This window comes from Phalacrocorax aristotelis, chromosome 4 (genome assembly GCF_949628215.1).
Source record: "Phalacrocorax aristotelis chromosome 4, bGulAri2.1, whole genome shotgun sequence".
Taxonomy (NCBI): domain Eukaryota; kingdom Metazoa; phylum Chordata; class Aves; order Suliformes; family Phalacrocoracidae; genus Phalacrocorax; species Phalacrocorax aristotelis.
In genome coordinates this window covers 25,408,707-25,425,561 of record NC_134279.1, presented here as the reverse complement: position 1 = coordinate 25,425,561, position 16,855 = coordinate 25,408,707, and the positions used below count along the sequence as shown (strand labels likewise).

Sequence of the window (16,855 nt, the reverse complement as noted above, 5' to 3'; positions counted from 1 at the left end):
TCCAGTGTTCTTCCTGGCCTCCAGCAGCTGTTACTCTAAATCCCATGTCCTATCTGCTGGCCCCAGGGATGTGCTGGATACCCTAGCCTACCTACCTGTGGAAGCAGACGTGCAGTTGGGTACATGACCATGCCTGTGTGCCACAAGCTGTTTGTGTTCCAAGAGAGGAGCCACAGGAATGGCTCTTCTGGAGACTGTCAGTCATTTGCAGGATGAATGCTATTTGGGGAGTGTTCTAAAATAACAGGTCATCCTGCTCTCTGCGCTCCAGCTGATTGCCACACTAACAGGCAGAGACTGCCTGGGTGGAAAGGCCAAGCCAGTCTGGTTGCCACGGAGGGGAGTTTCTGCTCCCTGCTCTGCTGTAGGTCATGCAGTCCCCCCTGCATCCCCACACCTGGCACTCCCCTGACCCCTCCGTCAGCTAATTCAACTCTCTACAGCGAGTGGGTAAGTCACCTGAAAAAACAAGTAAATAGCTTGTGTAGTGAATTGTATTGGCTCCTGGAAAGGTCAGGTCTGGCTCATGGAGGGGTTGGCTAGTGTGGCTGGTGGTGGAGCTGGAGCTGGGATGTGCCGTTGCACTCTCCCTCAAGGGGGCCAAACGAGTCCACTGGTTGCAGTGGCCAACTCTTGCAACAATGCACTTGGCCCAGGGGCTGCGGGATGGGCAGGGTAAGAAAGAGCACCTGCTAAGTACGGCAAGGGTGCTCACATGTGAAGTGTTAATCCTCTTTGGGTTTTATGTATACAAGCAGACAAGTTGTTTCTCAGTTTCAGCTATCTGGTTGTTTTTATCTTGTTTTACTGCTTCAGTCATCTATCTACTGATCTGTAAGTTGGGAAATGCGTATTGCTACAGCCGGGTGTTGTCTAAGGATAAGCCTGCAGCAGTGCAAGCTTACAGCAGAAACAACTTCTCACTAATAGGAGCAGAGTGCTTGAAACAGGTTAGCCCTAGGCCAGCTATTCTGACCAGAAAGAGGCAAGTTCGGGTTTGCTTGGCTTGGCTGACCTGCACTCCTTGTGGGAGAGGGCCTCATCTGAAGTGATCCTGATTTGGAAATTAGGGGTTTCAGAGTTCTGGTATTAGGGTTAAGTCATAAGTTGTCACATGGACATAAGGTAGGATGTGAACACATCTGTGTGAGTATTATTGGATATGGAAAAAGAGTGATAAAATCTGAAACTGTTATTTTTTCAGCATTTTTTAAAGGTGCAGATGTTGGGAAAGATCTTTCCAGAGGTAAGAAATGCCTTCCCGTAGCAGGATACCAAACTCTACCACTGTCTCTCTTTGATCCCATACTCCTTTTCCCAGTCATTTCCCTCTCCCTTTTCCAGGACAATCCGAAGAAGCTAGATGAGTTTTCTGGCATGCTCATATGATTATCAAATGAAGGTTTGAATACACAGAGGTCAGATATGACCACTGATCACCATGGGGACCTGACAAAAAGAAAATTCTTTGCATTTCCATCTAGGGCTTTTCACCATCTTCCTTAGGAAGGGCAGTGAATCAACACATTTCTTAGCTAACCATCTCACCTGCTCACACCAACACCCAGGAGACAGGAAATGTCATCATTTCCTTCATATGTGTATAACTTGTGTCACCAGAAACTCATGGCATGAGCTCCAAAGGCCAAATTGCCTATTCTTAATTACAGGAATCTACAGAACATTTGCTGGACTTCAGTCAGGCCCCAGAAGCAGACACACACAAATGTAATTTATGGTTATACCATAAAAATGTGAACTTTAAAGGTTTTTATTCATTGAGCATAAAGGAGTCAATGGCAGAGTTTCCAAGATGCTTCTGACAACTCACTTCTCTGCTTCAGTTTTTCTCTGACGAGCAGAACTAAGAACTTTCCCATCACATGTATAAAAGCTTGTCTGTGATTTGTGGTCATCAGTGAAGAAAGATCTAGATGCCATAGCGCTGTAGCTAGGTGTTAATTACTGTCATGTTGTATAATATGAGGATTGCACTTGCCATGATGATCTACTGAGCCAAAAAGAGAAAACCCACGTGTGTGTTTAATTATGCCACAGAGGGAGAGCCCTGACTGGGGAGAATGCAGAGCTAAAATGAGCAAAGGGAGGCATCATAGGAAGGACTCCCTGAGCTCTTCCTCACAGAACGAGGGCATGTCTACTGATTTGTACCTCCCTGAAGTGAGTACATCAGTTCCTCTGCACATGCTGGCTCAAAAGAGGAATGCCCTTTCTCTGCTTTGCCCCCTTTGAAATGCTGCACGGGCTAATGGAGGGGGAAGGGGGCAGAGCAGTCCCAGATCAGAGAGGAAAGCTCTCCGTGCCCTCCCTCTCAGTCCCACAGCTCACAGGTGGACTGGGCATAACAGCTACAAAAGCTTATCATCTTACAAGTTAAAGCTGGCGGTTTTTAATTTTCTTGCAATGCAATGCAAGAAAATTAATCATTGAAGCACACTGGTCTCCAGGCAGCCCTCCAATTAGTGAAAGTTTTTTGTAAATAGAGAACAAGAGCCAAATTCTGATCTCAGTCATACATCCTGACCTCATATCAGTTACCCCTGGATCAAGTACCATACAAGTGGGAAGAAATGGTCACCCTCAGTTGCTGCCTCAGGGAAGCCTGCCTGATGCACATATTCAAAATAAAATCAAATATAAGGCTGCAAAAAAGCATCATTCTGGCTGGGTTAACTTATTTTCACCTGCCCAGACCAGAGGATCATGTGCTCCGATGCCCAAAGCAGATGCTGCATCTCTTTTGAGAGTGGCAGGGACCAGTGTGTTTTTCAGGAAGAACCTCAGCTCCTTTTAGGATGTAGCTGTCGTCCACAGGAGCCAGCCCCACTAGCTGCTGGGGGATCTCTGCTCCCAGAAGCATCCTCCTGCTGCTGCTGCCACTGCCACTGCCCCAGCGTCCCACTTCTGCTGGGTGCTGTGCCCTGTGGCGGAGCTTGCGTTTTGGACACTGCTGGGTAAGGACCAGGCTCAAAATCAGGCTTGGGCAAAGATGCCAGCCAGTGCTAAAGTCCAGGTGAGTCATCCGCAGCCCCCTGCCACTCCCACCAGTGTCTGCCTCTTAGGGTCAGGTAGGCTGTGCTTCCCAGGCTGGTGCTTCAGGGATGGGACTGGTAGCAGCTCTGCCACGTGGGTTTTAAGGTCCCCGTTGGTTGCAATGGTGCCACTGCTGGATGTGGGACGGTCACTGGATAAACCCCCCCAGCAGCCCTAGGGGCAGGCACCTAAGCTCTGGCTCCCTGTTCCCAGGTGAGTTTTAGGCACAGTGTGCAGAAACACTCTCCTTTGGTTCCTCTCTGCTCCAGCAGGGGTTTAATTAATTCCTGCAGTCTGTACAAAAATTTCCAGCCTGCTAGCGTGCTTTCTTCTCTGGTGATGACTGCTTCTCTCTCCTGCGCTGAATAGAGGGAAGGCAAGTGCCAATCTTGGGACTGGGAAATGCTGATAAGTGGGTCCTACCGCTGAGCTAGCTCATAGTGTTGCTTCCTCCTTGATTTGGCAGGGAGAATCAAGACTATTGCACCAAGAGGTAATTTGGAGTTTGGCTGTGTAAGATGCAGACTGTGGGAGGTTTTTGTCAAGGCTTCACTGGATGTTTGAGCTATGCTGAGTTCATTACTCACTACCATCTTTTGTACTGTCCTGAGTATTGTTAGGTACTTGCAACCTATTTCCTTCGGCTCAGGGAAACACAGCTCATATGGAGTTAAACAAAGCAGATACAGCAAATACGATGCTCTGCGTCTGTGACTTATTATTTATAAACCTTAGAGGAATGAACCCAGTGAAATATATTTTACTGAAGGATGTCCTACTCTGGAAAATAGTTAGGTAGGATGAGGGGTGCAAGATGGATGAAGGCACTTCATGAAACTCATTTGCTAATAAGAGACAGATTTGGGTAAGGGCCAGAATTACTGGGGCAGGTTTTTACTGAGGATCAACCGCTTTAGCTGTGTGGGCATCAGTGGCAGCATGGCAGTATACATCAGCTGGTCAAAGTCTGCTACGAACTCCATCACAGCTTTTTCCACTGCTGACAGCAACATAGGGGAGGACTCTATTTCACCTTTGCATCCAGTGCAAACATCCCAAATAATTTTTTTTGTTACATGGTTTTGTGAAGACCTCCTAGAGACCAAAATGAATAGAAAAACGTGTTATTGGCTTATTCTCTCTGAGATGCCTCTATTGATGCATGTGGTCTGCATTTTGGGGATAGTTTCTGCTCTCACGTACAAGAAAGATTGTGGGATCACCTTGAATTTACCTTAGAATAGTTAAACACTTTCAAGGGGAGACTCCTTGGTAGGGAAATTGTGCTCCATGAAAGTTAATATTCATGCACACACAAAATTACTGTGGTCTACACATAGTGATGGGAGAGATTTCAATCCAATTGCAGAGCCATACTGGAAAATCCTCCCATATTAACAGCATTCTGGCATCTTAAACGAAAGCTTCCAGACTGACTTGCCATGGACAGTCTAAAGCATCCTCTGAGGAGCCCTGAAGCCAGTGCTATATGTGTTGGAGCTGTGGCTGGTGCCTAGATAAACAGACCTTGTAGTGTATCAGGCCCACAGCTTATGTAGGTCACAGTCACGGTTTCACTCAGATAAATAGGAAACACAGACATATTTTTTCCATATTTGTTCTTTAGTCTTCTGATTATATCAGTCTTCTAGGATTTTTTTCATGATGGTTTTCTTCTACACACTTTCCAGTTTCATTTCATTTCCTGATTTAGTGACCTGAAACCTGTCACTTCTCAATGCACCCAAAACTAGTAAGCCTTGATTTTGGAATAGTTGAGGGAATAAAGATGACAAACAGCACTACATACTGTACAGAATAAATTATTACTCCAAAAATTTAATAAAATTGAAAAAAACTAAATACCAAACAGGGCAGAAAAAATCACATCTTTCTACCCATCTGCACACACATGCCCCAGAACCTTTCAACTGCACTTGGCATTTTGTACTTCTACACCACAAATTTTTCTAAACACATTGGCCTAAATACATCCTTGCTGTAACTCCAGTGACATTTAATGACTGGCTTTCACAAAGGCTACATTTAACCTCAAAGGCCTGATGCACTTGCTGGGATCAGCACTGCTCGAAGGAAATCCTCATCATTTTCAGTCTCAGGCAAAGTGGTCAGACTGGCTGTGAGACTGTACTTTTGATTTGTATTGCCTGGCTGGAGCCTTGGAAAATTCCTGTGAAATGCTGCACCTGAGTGCATTTGAAATAAAGCCCTGAATTTCCAGAAAGGCTCCTAGACTTTGTCTTTTGGCCCTTACTCTTGTGTTATGATGGCCAGGAAGACGATCTGGAGTCCAATCAAGCCCCTTTTGAAATCAGTGGCAAAACTCTTCTCTACAGGGGAGCCGACGCTCTGAACTAGAAGACAAAGAGCAGGGACAAAACTGCTGAGGATCCATGAAGAAAGGAGAGAAAGGCAACCAAAGAAAAAGGGGAATTTTTCTTGGGAGAGTGTTAAATAACTATATTCGATTCATCTTTGTCACCACTGATTGTGTGTATAGAAATACTTAATGAAAAAATAAATTTCTTTTTTATACCTGTGTTTTAAACAACCATGCACCTTACTTTACCATACACCATATTAAAGGTAAACAACATTTACCTTTAATGTAAAATATATCCTAGGTATTTTGTAAAATGCAACGTGTCGTGCAATAAAGTAGTCTTTTGTATATTGTGACCTGTTTCTAGCACTGAAATGAAGTAGGACTAGAGGTTGATTCAGCACTGTATATACCTACACATATCATGACTGACATGGACACACCTTTTATTTTTGACACCTGAAACTAAGGATGGTTTTCCTACTGCCTTTTGAAGGGCATTCATCTGCAGTTTCAGCCTGGAAGGTCACCACCCTCTTCTTCTAACAGGGCAAACCCTCTCTAAAAAAAGCTGTGTGGTAGCTCAAGCTGCAGGGAAGACTGGGTCAGAGTACAGCATGATGACAGAAATGCAGGTTCTGGACTTGTATAGCGTCTCTGTAGCCCCTGTCCTCCTGCTGGCCATAATAATCACCGCCTTGCTCCAGCATCTGTTTTTTCGCTCTCTTCACATTTTCAGAGCTTGGCTGACAACTGGTGGCCTCAGTCAGATGTTAAGGAACTGAAGCCATCACCTGTTGGTTGATATCTCACTTATTCAAATAATTCATAAATAGAAGTGGCATAAGGACCTTAACTGCAGAAGATACTTCAAGGGCAAACCCTGCTCTAGATTATAAGCATCCTTCACCCCCCAGGGTAGAAATATTTCTTGGATCTTCTGATAAGCTTTGTCTAATTTGACCAAAGCAAGGGCTGACACTTTTAAAACACATCTGTTTTTCACCAGAATCAAATATTCAAACATGCAGTATGTCATTTTTATAACAATTTTTCTTTAACATCTAAACAACATCTAAAACTATTTCAGATCAGAAATAATCTTAATTTAAATAGAAAGAAATAAAAAATAAAGAGGAATGCAAATTTATGAGGAGTAACATTAGAGCCAGGCACAGACGTGTAGGATTTATCTAGAGTACAGCATGAGCACAGTTGTACCATAAACTTTAATTATTAAACAAAAAAAGAAAAAGAGCAAGGCTGGATGAAATTTTGTTAGTAAATGCAGCCAAGTGTAATAGAGAATTCAGTCTCAGGTGATCACACAGGACTTCAGCTGAATTAGACTAGATCCTGTGCTCCTCTCTGCCCCACAATAACATATTTTAGGATAATCCCAAATTTCATCTCAACACCATTGAAACCTAAAAGTTCACATTTTCATTCTGAAGAGGTTTTTCATTTTGCTTTTCCCCTCAAGAGCAAAATTAAAGGCTTCAGTTACCAGAAAGCCAGAGAAATCATCATTTGTGGTTCCATTATTTATTAAAAAAAAAAAAAAAAAGACCACTATACATCAGGTTCAAGCTCATTGCTTCTGTTCCGAACCTCTCTCTGGCCCTGCATGCCTGCCCTGGCTTCCCAGTGGCAGCACTGGCACTCCTTTTCCTGCCTTCCCTATCACCTGTGCACATCTCAGGCCCCCGCTGCTACCCTGGCTCTTTCCACCTGCATTGTAAACATTATAATGGGAAGCACTGACCAGCTTTAACTGTAGCTTTCCTTTCTGGCTCTTCTGCTGTTTCTTGTGAAAAGGAGTCCATTTAATCTTTCTTTCCACGTCAGAGTGCTGGGAATCAGTACTGCCAGAGCCAGCATGGAAATGTTTCAGCTCCCCTGTGCATGAATGTACCTAATTAAACCCACGTGCAGGTACAGCTATAATTTGTGAGGTGTGCACTGAAGCATGCAGGCAATGATCCTGGCATCGTATTTGACAAGCAGAACAATAAGGTGCTCTCTTGTGCAGCTCGGCGGCCGACAACTTTCTCAGCTCTGCCGGAAAAACAGCAACCCAGATTTTACAAAGCAGGGTTTTGCTGCCGAAGGCGCCAGGCTTTTAAGAGCTACATGAAAGCACCTGAGAACTGACAGAGCTGAGGTGCTGTTTTATTCCTACTGCATTATTATGGGGTACTCAGTCTGTAAGGGTTATGCTTATAAGGAGACATAGAGTTAAAAGGGCGTGGGGGAAACCATGTTTTTCTCCACTGAATGTAGGAGCTGAAGCAAGCAATAGCTTTAATGGGCACCTAAGTTCCTCTTAAGTGCTAAGGGAAGCAAACACATTTTCCATTTCATTTAATAATAATTGGACCCTGTTGGAATTGGTCAGTATTTCCTGATTTTCAACATTTAAGACAAAATGCTAACTGACATTTGAATTTTGGCACAGAAATGGTGTTTTTACTCATTCTGCAAAGGTCTGTGGATATTATTTTTTATAGCCAGATTTCTTGCAAATGTGCAAATGAAATGGACTTCTTCCTCTCACTCCTATTGCTCTGGCAGTTCCCTTTCAGCAAGGCAGTAAGATGTCCTTCAGAGCCTCGGACTTCAGGACTGAAGGCCAAGCATCTGTCTCCAGAGAAGAAATACCAAAAGCAGTGTGCATAATCTTACTGGCCTCCAGAATTGGAAAGGTACATCAGTTTCCAGCTGCAATCCTTCCTTGAAAGGGCAAGTAAAGCCAGTCATGGTGACCTTCGGGATCTGGACATTCATCTCATCAGAACCGGGCTGCCAGAGTTGGCTGTGTGTGCCACCAGGCAGTTGTCAAGCAGCGATGTGTCTGGTCACTAGTGACCAGGACTATATTTAAACCAATGAACTATAATGGAAAGATTTTCTCTTCTGCTGTCCCCTAAAACTACCTAAGAAACCTGAAGTTTCTTGAGAAATTTCACTGACGTTATCAAGCCTCATCAATGATGAAGTTGAGGCAAACACGTTCGGTCGTTAGGTTTTCATTCCTTAATGGAAGTGGGTCACTGTCGTAAGCCCTCCCTCCCTCCTGTACTTCGCACTGTGCGCTAACTGTTGTGCAAGGGGACTTCGTAAGGGAAAGTTCTGTGTGTTGCTGAAATGCTTATTTTGTTTATACATTCATTAAGGTACTCTGGGAACATTTCCAATGCATTTTCTGCATCTGTTATGTTTGCATTCTGAAGTAATATAGTTAGCTACAGCGGTGTCACTAAGAAGAAAAAGATCAACCATTTGATCTCGGTTTCTTTTATCAGGCTGAGAAATACATATTCTTTCTAACCTACCTCTAAGCACAAAATAGTAGCAATTAAAGGCCTTGGTAGAAATCACAGTTTGAAATACCCTCTCTCCCACCTTCTGCTCAGCGGGGAGAGGGGAGGCCTACACACCACAGTTGCTATTTCAGAACAAATCACACTATCACACAGTGGTTTTAGCAACAGCAACAAAAGAAAAAGCATAGTATTCTGATTATACAAATACAGTATCTATATAACTCTGGTGACAAAATGATCAAGCCTAGTACGTAGCCCTTATGCTAACTACAGCTGATCCCTGATAAATAATCTAAGTTGAATTCTGCTGCCTCATAGGTATAAGATATTATTCTTCTGAGGCAGAATTTTTTATTTTTTAACATACCTAAGTCCCAACATTTAAGTGACTGCTGCGTCTACCTGACTATGCAAGCAAGAAATTGGGTCTGCACTCTTACGCAAAACCAGGATTTTGCTTCTTCCTGAATTCAGTCCGTCCCAGGTCTAGTAAACAGCTGAGTGGAAATGATTGGCAAAGGAGTGTATTTGCCAAGAAATGTGGAGGACAGCAGCCCCGTTAAGATTGTAAAAGTCCATGTTCTGGTTTCCGTATCTCTGAATTTTGCACAATCCTCACTTATGCCTTTAATTATTACACTTCAAAAGCAAGCTAGCAAGACACACGGTGCTTCTCCAGGAGCAATGGTAGCTGTAATCGCGCAGACACAATTTATGCATTTATGCACTCACAAAAACCTTTCAGTGATTCTGGCAGGAGACAGGCGCTTGGATTCCATAACGAGGTGGAGGCTGACAAATATTTATTTTTTCCTTTGGTACCTATCTTGTCTGCTTTAATTGGCTGCCTAGGAATGCACTTGGAAACCTGGCAGCAGAGCACTGACACACCATCTCCTTCACTGTGGTGCTCTGGGGTACAGGTGGATGCCATCAAAAATATTTGCTTTTTAAACACGAGTGGCAGTGGGGGAAAGTTGGAAGATGCCCGACAAGGACCAACCAGGCCTATACACAAAATCCTAAGCAAGAACTTCAATTTCCCTTCCTCTCCTTTCCCTTCCTCTCCTTTCTCTGCTCTCGTCTGCTTGGGAACTACCTGATTTGAGGTAGGGGGTATTTTTTCTTGGGTGCTCTTATATTACCTAGCATAGTGGGACTGCGATACAGAATTAAGAGAAATAAAAACAACAACAACAATGACACAAGGCTATCCTGGAAAAAACCCTGACATCCCATGAACTTGAGTTCCCCTGCAACAAATAGTTACTTCCTTCAGAGCTGAATCTGGCCTATTTTGGAAGATACTGAAACAGGAAAATAACCCAATTTCTTGGGCTATGAGCATTCCAGTGGGAAAGTTTACCTTTTAAATATTAGGCTGTGAATTTTTCTCTTTGACATTTTCTAATGAAAGTTCATAATCAGTAATTTTAGCCGTCTTCTGGTAAGATTAGAACTGCTGGGGGGGGGGGGGGTGTAGAACAGAGAAACCTCTCTTTTCACTGCAAGTTGCTGAATTAACTGAACCTGAAATACTTTGCAAATGTGTGCCCATGCCAGTGAAATTTAGAAGGAAAGTAAGCAAGATCTCTTTGGCAGGTTTCTTGCCTGTCCCACTTCCCAGTCACTTGGCTGCTCTCATCCCAGGGGAAAAGATGCCAGGGAAGCTAGTCTGCCTGGCACACAGATCCCTGGCAGGCAAAAATTTTGGGGACTTCCAGGACTGAAGGCTCTAGCAGAGCCTGCTATGCAGAAGATGTTAGTCAAGGGTAAAGATGCCTTCGGTGCTGACACAGGGGACTCAAAATGTTTGGTTTTTCCACTCAAATTAGGGCAAAACCAAACTGTGAAATCTCCATATCCTCAAAGGCATAGAATTACATTTCTCTGCATAGATTTCTAGTTTTGGACAAGTCACTGATTACAGTAATAAGGGATTTCTGAATGATGGTCAGAAAGGCAATTAGAAATATTCTCCAATGGTAAAAGCTTGGTTTTCACTATGAAAGGCTCCCCTGCTTGTCAGCAAACACCTACATTCAACATATGGTATTCAAAAACAGAGAGTGCTTGTATAGGCCTGATTTTTCCCCCATTTAAAGGTTAATCAACCATAGAAAAACAGAAGTTCACCTTCATAACAATGGTACCAAGATGACAAAATAATTTTCTTTTCCTTTGTTATTTGCTTTCAGTGGCAAAGCTGTTAGCACTGCCTGGACAATAAAATACCCGCATTTTTTAAACTAATACTAACAAAACTTAATTGTTACAGGAAAATTGCTGAATGAGTAGCAAGACCATGCAAATATTACTGTTAATGCAATATTCTAGCTGCTACAGAATTTCAGAGGAAAGAGGTACGATTGCTTTATACTGCCTCTGGTCAACTGCTAATTGCACGCTGTAGTTATACGCATGTTTCCCTAGCTAGTCTAGAGGGTAGGTACATAATGAGAGTGAACTGTAATGTTAACTCAGTGCAACAAGTATGCTACATCCTTTTATTTCAAGGACACTTGCATCCTGCAGATGTCCACTTGATGTCTGCGTAAACTGTTTGCTACTGGTCCAGCACCAGCGTGGATGCATCCATCTGCTTCAGCAGCTGCAAACAATCTAGGGGCAACACAGAGGCCTGTGTAGCTATGAATATTAGCGTGCTGTTGCTGAATCTGTGAATAATAGGTACTGTAACTGTTTGTGGCAGATCTGAAACTGATGAAACTGTGACTGATGATGCAATAGAAATTACTGCTATGGAGGGAGCAGCAATTCGACATTGCAGTCCCATGACAAGTTTGTGGCCTCATCAGTATGTAGGGCTCATGAAGTCTCCAAGAAGGCTTGCAATACACAGGCTGGCCTAGTTTCCCCCTCTACCAGAAAGGAGGAGATCATACACCAATGCTTGCCTCAGTAATGGTGGAGCATATCAATCCTGAAGCCTCCCTAAGTGATGAGGAAACTCCTCCCAGTCACTGCTTGCCCCAGCCAGGAGGTATCAGGGCGATACATTAGCGATGTTCAAAAAGTCAAGGAAGAGCCTGGGCTGTGCACTGTGCTGCTAGGGGTCACATTCGTACCAAACCGGCACAGGAAGGCTGTCTGCAGCCTCCTACAGGAGCAAACAATGTTTCTCTATGCAATTACCATCAACCTCATATTCTCCTGCTTTTCCCTCCCTGAAGTCAATTTACGTATCATATAATTTAACTATTAAACATTGTGGATAGTTTGAAAATACCTACTTCATTTGTTTTTCAAAGCACCTGCTGCATTTTCTCACATATATTGGACAGGCATTAGGTGGCAGTATGGGCTGGAGACTTCTGCATGGGGCAATGGGCAAGATATTTGTATTTCTGATTCCAGTTGTAACATGGAAAGATTCTCTAAACTTTCTTTTCTGTCAGAAAAATGGAGGTGTAAGTAATGATCCACTGACATCCCATGAGGATTAATTAGCTAATGTCTTGACAGAGCTCTGTGCATGAAAAATGCACTCCATGAGTAGAGAAATACTCAAGTAGAAAATTTTTCTTTGACATCAGTTTAATGTCATACATTTTGTCCTTGGTTCCTGCAGTGACACATTTGATCCATAATTCAGCCCATACATTCTCAACTATTCTATTTTTAGATTTCAGAGAGACTCAGATAGGAACTTATCGCTAAATCTAACTTCCCAACCCATAGCCTGACAGGACTGATCAGAGCTAAGTACACAGTAGTTAGTGAAGAGCTGACAAAGTGCTTTCATAAAGTCATTGCAAGTTAAAGATGGTAAAAGCCTAGTGGGTCATCTAATCTATCTCCCTGCCTCTGAATGATTTTTCTTTATTGCACAATTTTGACAGTGCTGTATCTAAGCTGGCAAAAATGTCATTAGAAGTTTTCTAGGGAAATCCCCTGTCTTACAACCAAGGAAGACCAGATTTCCAGATCAGTTTCAGCCTCATTTTCCCCCAGTTGCAGCCTGTAACTTCCAGCAACGTGCCTTAATTCAATCTGCATTACTTCTCAGTGTGTAAAGGGGAGTTTGGCTAAAGCCAGTCAAGTATCAAAATACCCCAGCTAAATTCTGATCCGGACATACTTCAACCCACATCTAGGTCTTGCTCGAACTTATTTCAACGATTTCAAAACTGCCTTGTATTACTGATATTTCAGCTTGCAGAGGGGTATTTCTGTTCCCAGGAAAGCAAAACGTTAGCAGGGCAACTGCACATGATGCTTTGCCTGGGAACTGGCAGCAGTCCTTCCTACAGGTAGAGCCTAGACTCCAAGCTTGTGGTTTTACATACGAAATCCAGAACTAATGCCGTCTTTCATGCCACTGTATCACATATGCATATAATATCTGCAGACTCATTTCACTGGCTCTGTGCTCCTATCTTTGCACATTCTTATCTTTAAGCATAGCTGCTCTGTACAGTTTTTCCTTCCTTTGGATTATTTCCATCTTTTCCTCTGCCTCAATGAGTTAATTTACATATTTTCACTCTGAATCTCACACTGTTATTCTATGCCCATGTTGTTATCCTCGACAGCTGTTTTTTGTCTCTTCTTTTCTATTTCCTCTAGGGCAGTTACTTATACTTTCACATCATCTGCAGTTTCCATTACTCTCCCTTTAATTAGGACACCTGCATAAAAAGCAAGCCTAATACAAATACCTACCTCATCCATTTTCCTTTTAGGATTCATTCTACCCTCATGTGTTTGTGTGAAACCCCACTCTTCTCAGACCTCCTTGGCAGGAGGTTACTTGGCTTCTCTGCTACTCTCATTGCTCCACACCTTACCTGTGTTATTTGCCCAACCAACCCTTTTCAGTTCCAATATTGGATTCCTTCTTCATTTTAGCCTCAAACACTGGAACCTTCTTATATCTTTCATGACAGCCGGTGTCTGTTTTCTATGTACACGTGAGCAGTCTAGCACAATATTCGCAATGTTCAAAGCAGTGGAAAGAATTTATTTTAATTAAGACCCTGACCCCATGCTTGGATTTAGGAGTGTGTGAATGATCACGTGATTTTAACTCACGTGTTGCTTGAGATACTCTCAGCAGTTTTCTCAGATTCATAGCTCCCGAGGCCAACAGGGATGACTCTTGAGCAGCACTCCCCCATGTTAACTCTAGTTTAAGTGTAGCTGTAAGAAAAAAAAAAAACACAACAAAAATAGTTTTACGAATTACTACTATAAATTTTAATGAGACACACTCTGTTAAATCCTGTGTCTTATTTCTAGACCCATTTTTCTGGCTTCAAGACTGCAGAGAGCTATCACCAAAGCTTTCCTCTCCTGTAAACTCTTATGGACTACAAATAAGTCACCCTTTGAGTTTCTTTTTATAAAATAGATGCTAGCTCCTAGATCCAGGGTTTCTGCCCATAATAAATATTTTTGAGCTTCTTAATTGTTCTCATAACTCTTCTCTGAACCCATTTCATTTTGCCCATATCCTTCTTGAATTGCAGATGACAGAACTGGGCACAGTATTCCATTTGTGCTCTCTCCAGTGCCAAACACAAATGTCATCACTCCATTGCTATTTGAGCTACCTCTGGTTATACATCCAAGGACTTGATTAGACACAGCCCTATCAAGGAGAAGCTTATTACCAAAGCAGCTCAAATTACGCTCCCAACCCTTTACAGAGGTGCTGCTTTCTGGGGTGCAGGAAGCTTTCCTCCCCCCATTTTTATTCTAAATTGCATCCAGATCATGTATTTGTATATTAAACTTCAGATTAAGACCGACATTGTTTAGCTTATTCTCGGTTTATCCAGAGAACCACATTGTTCTGTACGGCTTTTAAGCCCAGCATTGCTGTCACTGTAAACCTTATTGGTTACTGGCAGTTAGTCCATGTCCAAGAAGTGGTTACCAGCTGACCACTTTAGAAGCACATATGCTTGCTTATGGGTACCCGCTTATAGCCATGACTGAAGACCTGTCATCCATCTTACTTTTAAGATGTGTTACGGTAATTTTGTGACATTCTTATTTATTATGCAAAATATTATGCAAGATCTAGTCAAAATCTTACCAGATGTCTAAGTACATTACATCCCCAATGCTATCCAAATTTATCCTATCTTTATCTAGCAATCTCTTTCAAATATGAAAGTATCAATTTAAGCTCTTTAATAAATGGTAATAAGTAATAATTATAAGCCCATTAATTCTCCCCTCTATTTTCTTATTGTATCCCATTTAAAATATTTTACCCAGAATGAATGTCAGAATGAGAAATAGCAGTTGAAAGCATCTGGGTCATGCCATCTTTTGACTGTAAACATTGGCATAGTGCTGGAGATTCCTCCTTGTCTAAAGAGCTATTTAAAATTCATCCTAAAAAATACTGAAGTCCTCAACCAGCTCATTTAAAACTCCTGGGTGTTGAGAAAGCAAAATACTTTCCTTCTTTCATTTTCATAGAGATTTTTAGCAAAGTTTTTGTCTCAGACTTGTCTGGGAACACAGTGGGACTGCCTAACAAAACTATCAGTAATGGCTCTGTGTTTCAGGTAGGTATTCTCAAGACTTCTCTGGGCTGCCTCCTGCCCTGGAAGCAGTAGTATCCCCATTGCATCTGTATTTCTCTTTCTGGGCTAATCCTCTCTGAACAATCAAACCAGTATTTTTGCTTGTGTATCATACTTGCAAATCCAGCTCTTGCACGCATCCTCTGAACAAACATGCCAGGCATATCCCAGTAGCCCCTTTAGTCTGGGCCTTGCTCAAAGCTGAGTGGGAAGTCTGAGCCCCCCATACGCCCCCTTTCCAGGGAAGTGACCTGTGGTGTGAAAGGCAAAAGCACCCATTTCTTGGGGCTTTTCGGTTTGATTTGGTGAGACGGAAGCTAGTCGCGGTCCTTATCTGTGGGGAATGCTCCTGCTTGGAGTGTCCCAAATGGATTCCTACCAGCCCAGATTTAAAATGAGGTGAAGGCTTCAAGCCACACTCCCTAAAGCATCCATTCCCACAGTTGGGGCCAAGGCCTAGCAAGGACCCCCTTCCTGTTGCTTATGGCCCAGCTCTCTGTGCAGCCAAGGACGCACGCAGCCCCACTGTCAGCATGCTCCAGGCACAGCCTGTAAAACCCCTCTTGGGAATTCAGCCTCGGGGAGGGCATGTTTCCCTTCCTGAACTGCCCCATTTAGTGCATGTTTCCTGGTGGGAAGCACAAGGAAAGGATGAAGGAGAGATATAGACTTTTAAGTTTATGGCTCCAGATAAAAATAAAAGGTTCAAATCCTGTGTCATACGTGACCTGGCCTCTGGATTTATTCAGAGACTTCTGTGTTAAGAAAATGTTTAGCAGGCAAGGGGAGAAGCAGGTGAGGAGCTTAAAGCGGCTTTGGTACTACAGAAAGGGTGGGTGAGAATAAGTTATATAAAAATAATCCACCTAAAAAATAAGTAGAAAAATAATTCTACTCCTATTTAGATGTGGTAATAGTGCTATTCTTTACCCTCTTGAGAAGATAACGCAGTAGATAGAAAGGTATGTAGCGTGCAAAAAAAGCACACTAAAAGAAGAAATTGATCATGTAATTAGAGAGATTTTTTTCATGGAGGCTGAGAGTGTTTTAAAACAGCCTTAGATAATGGAGATTTATAAGAGGTTGCTTTCAGAAGACAAATAGTACACTAAAAATGAGGAAAAAAAATACCGAGACATGTTACATTTCAACTATTTGACATTGCACAAACAGCCTTTGTCAACTGTAAAACCAGGCGGTTTCAGCTGAGACTTGTTAGCTGCAGCTACTGCAACTGAGAACAGGCTTATGTACACCTGTGTGAAAGCAAGCCACACAAACTCCTCCTTTGCTCCTCAGTTCTTTCTGCACTAGTTCCCAATGACTGTTTAGCAGTCCTGGTCGCCCAGCAATCCCCCATGGTTTCCACACTGAGTTAAATGCTGTCATGTGGGGCCCGCGTCTCTGCCCATGATGTGCTAACTGAAACTTGGCTTGGGGACAGAACAGAAATGAGAACAGTGCTGGGTCAGAAACCAAAGGTGAAACTTCCAGGCTGGCCAAAGATCTGAATGAGGTATGTCCCGATTTTGTGCCAAAACTGGGCTCTAAATTGAGCTGGGAAAAAC

General features: G+C 42.8%; 1 long non-coding RNA gene across 1 annotated transcript; it reads left to right on the top strand.

The window, feature by feature from the left end:
* Positions 1 to 341: 341 nt before the first annotated feature.
* On the top strand, positions 342 to 8,504 carry LOC142056921 (uncharacterized). The gene is made up of 3 exons (XR_012660475.1): positions 342 to 450; positions 1,205 to 1,246; positions 7,973 to 8,504. It is a non-coding gene; the product is annotated as an uncharacterized LOC142056921 (long non-coding RNA).
* Positions 8,505 to 16,855: the final 8,351 nt, after the last annotated feature.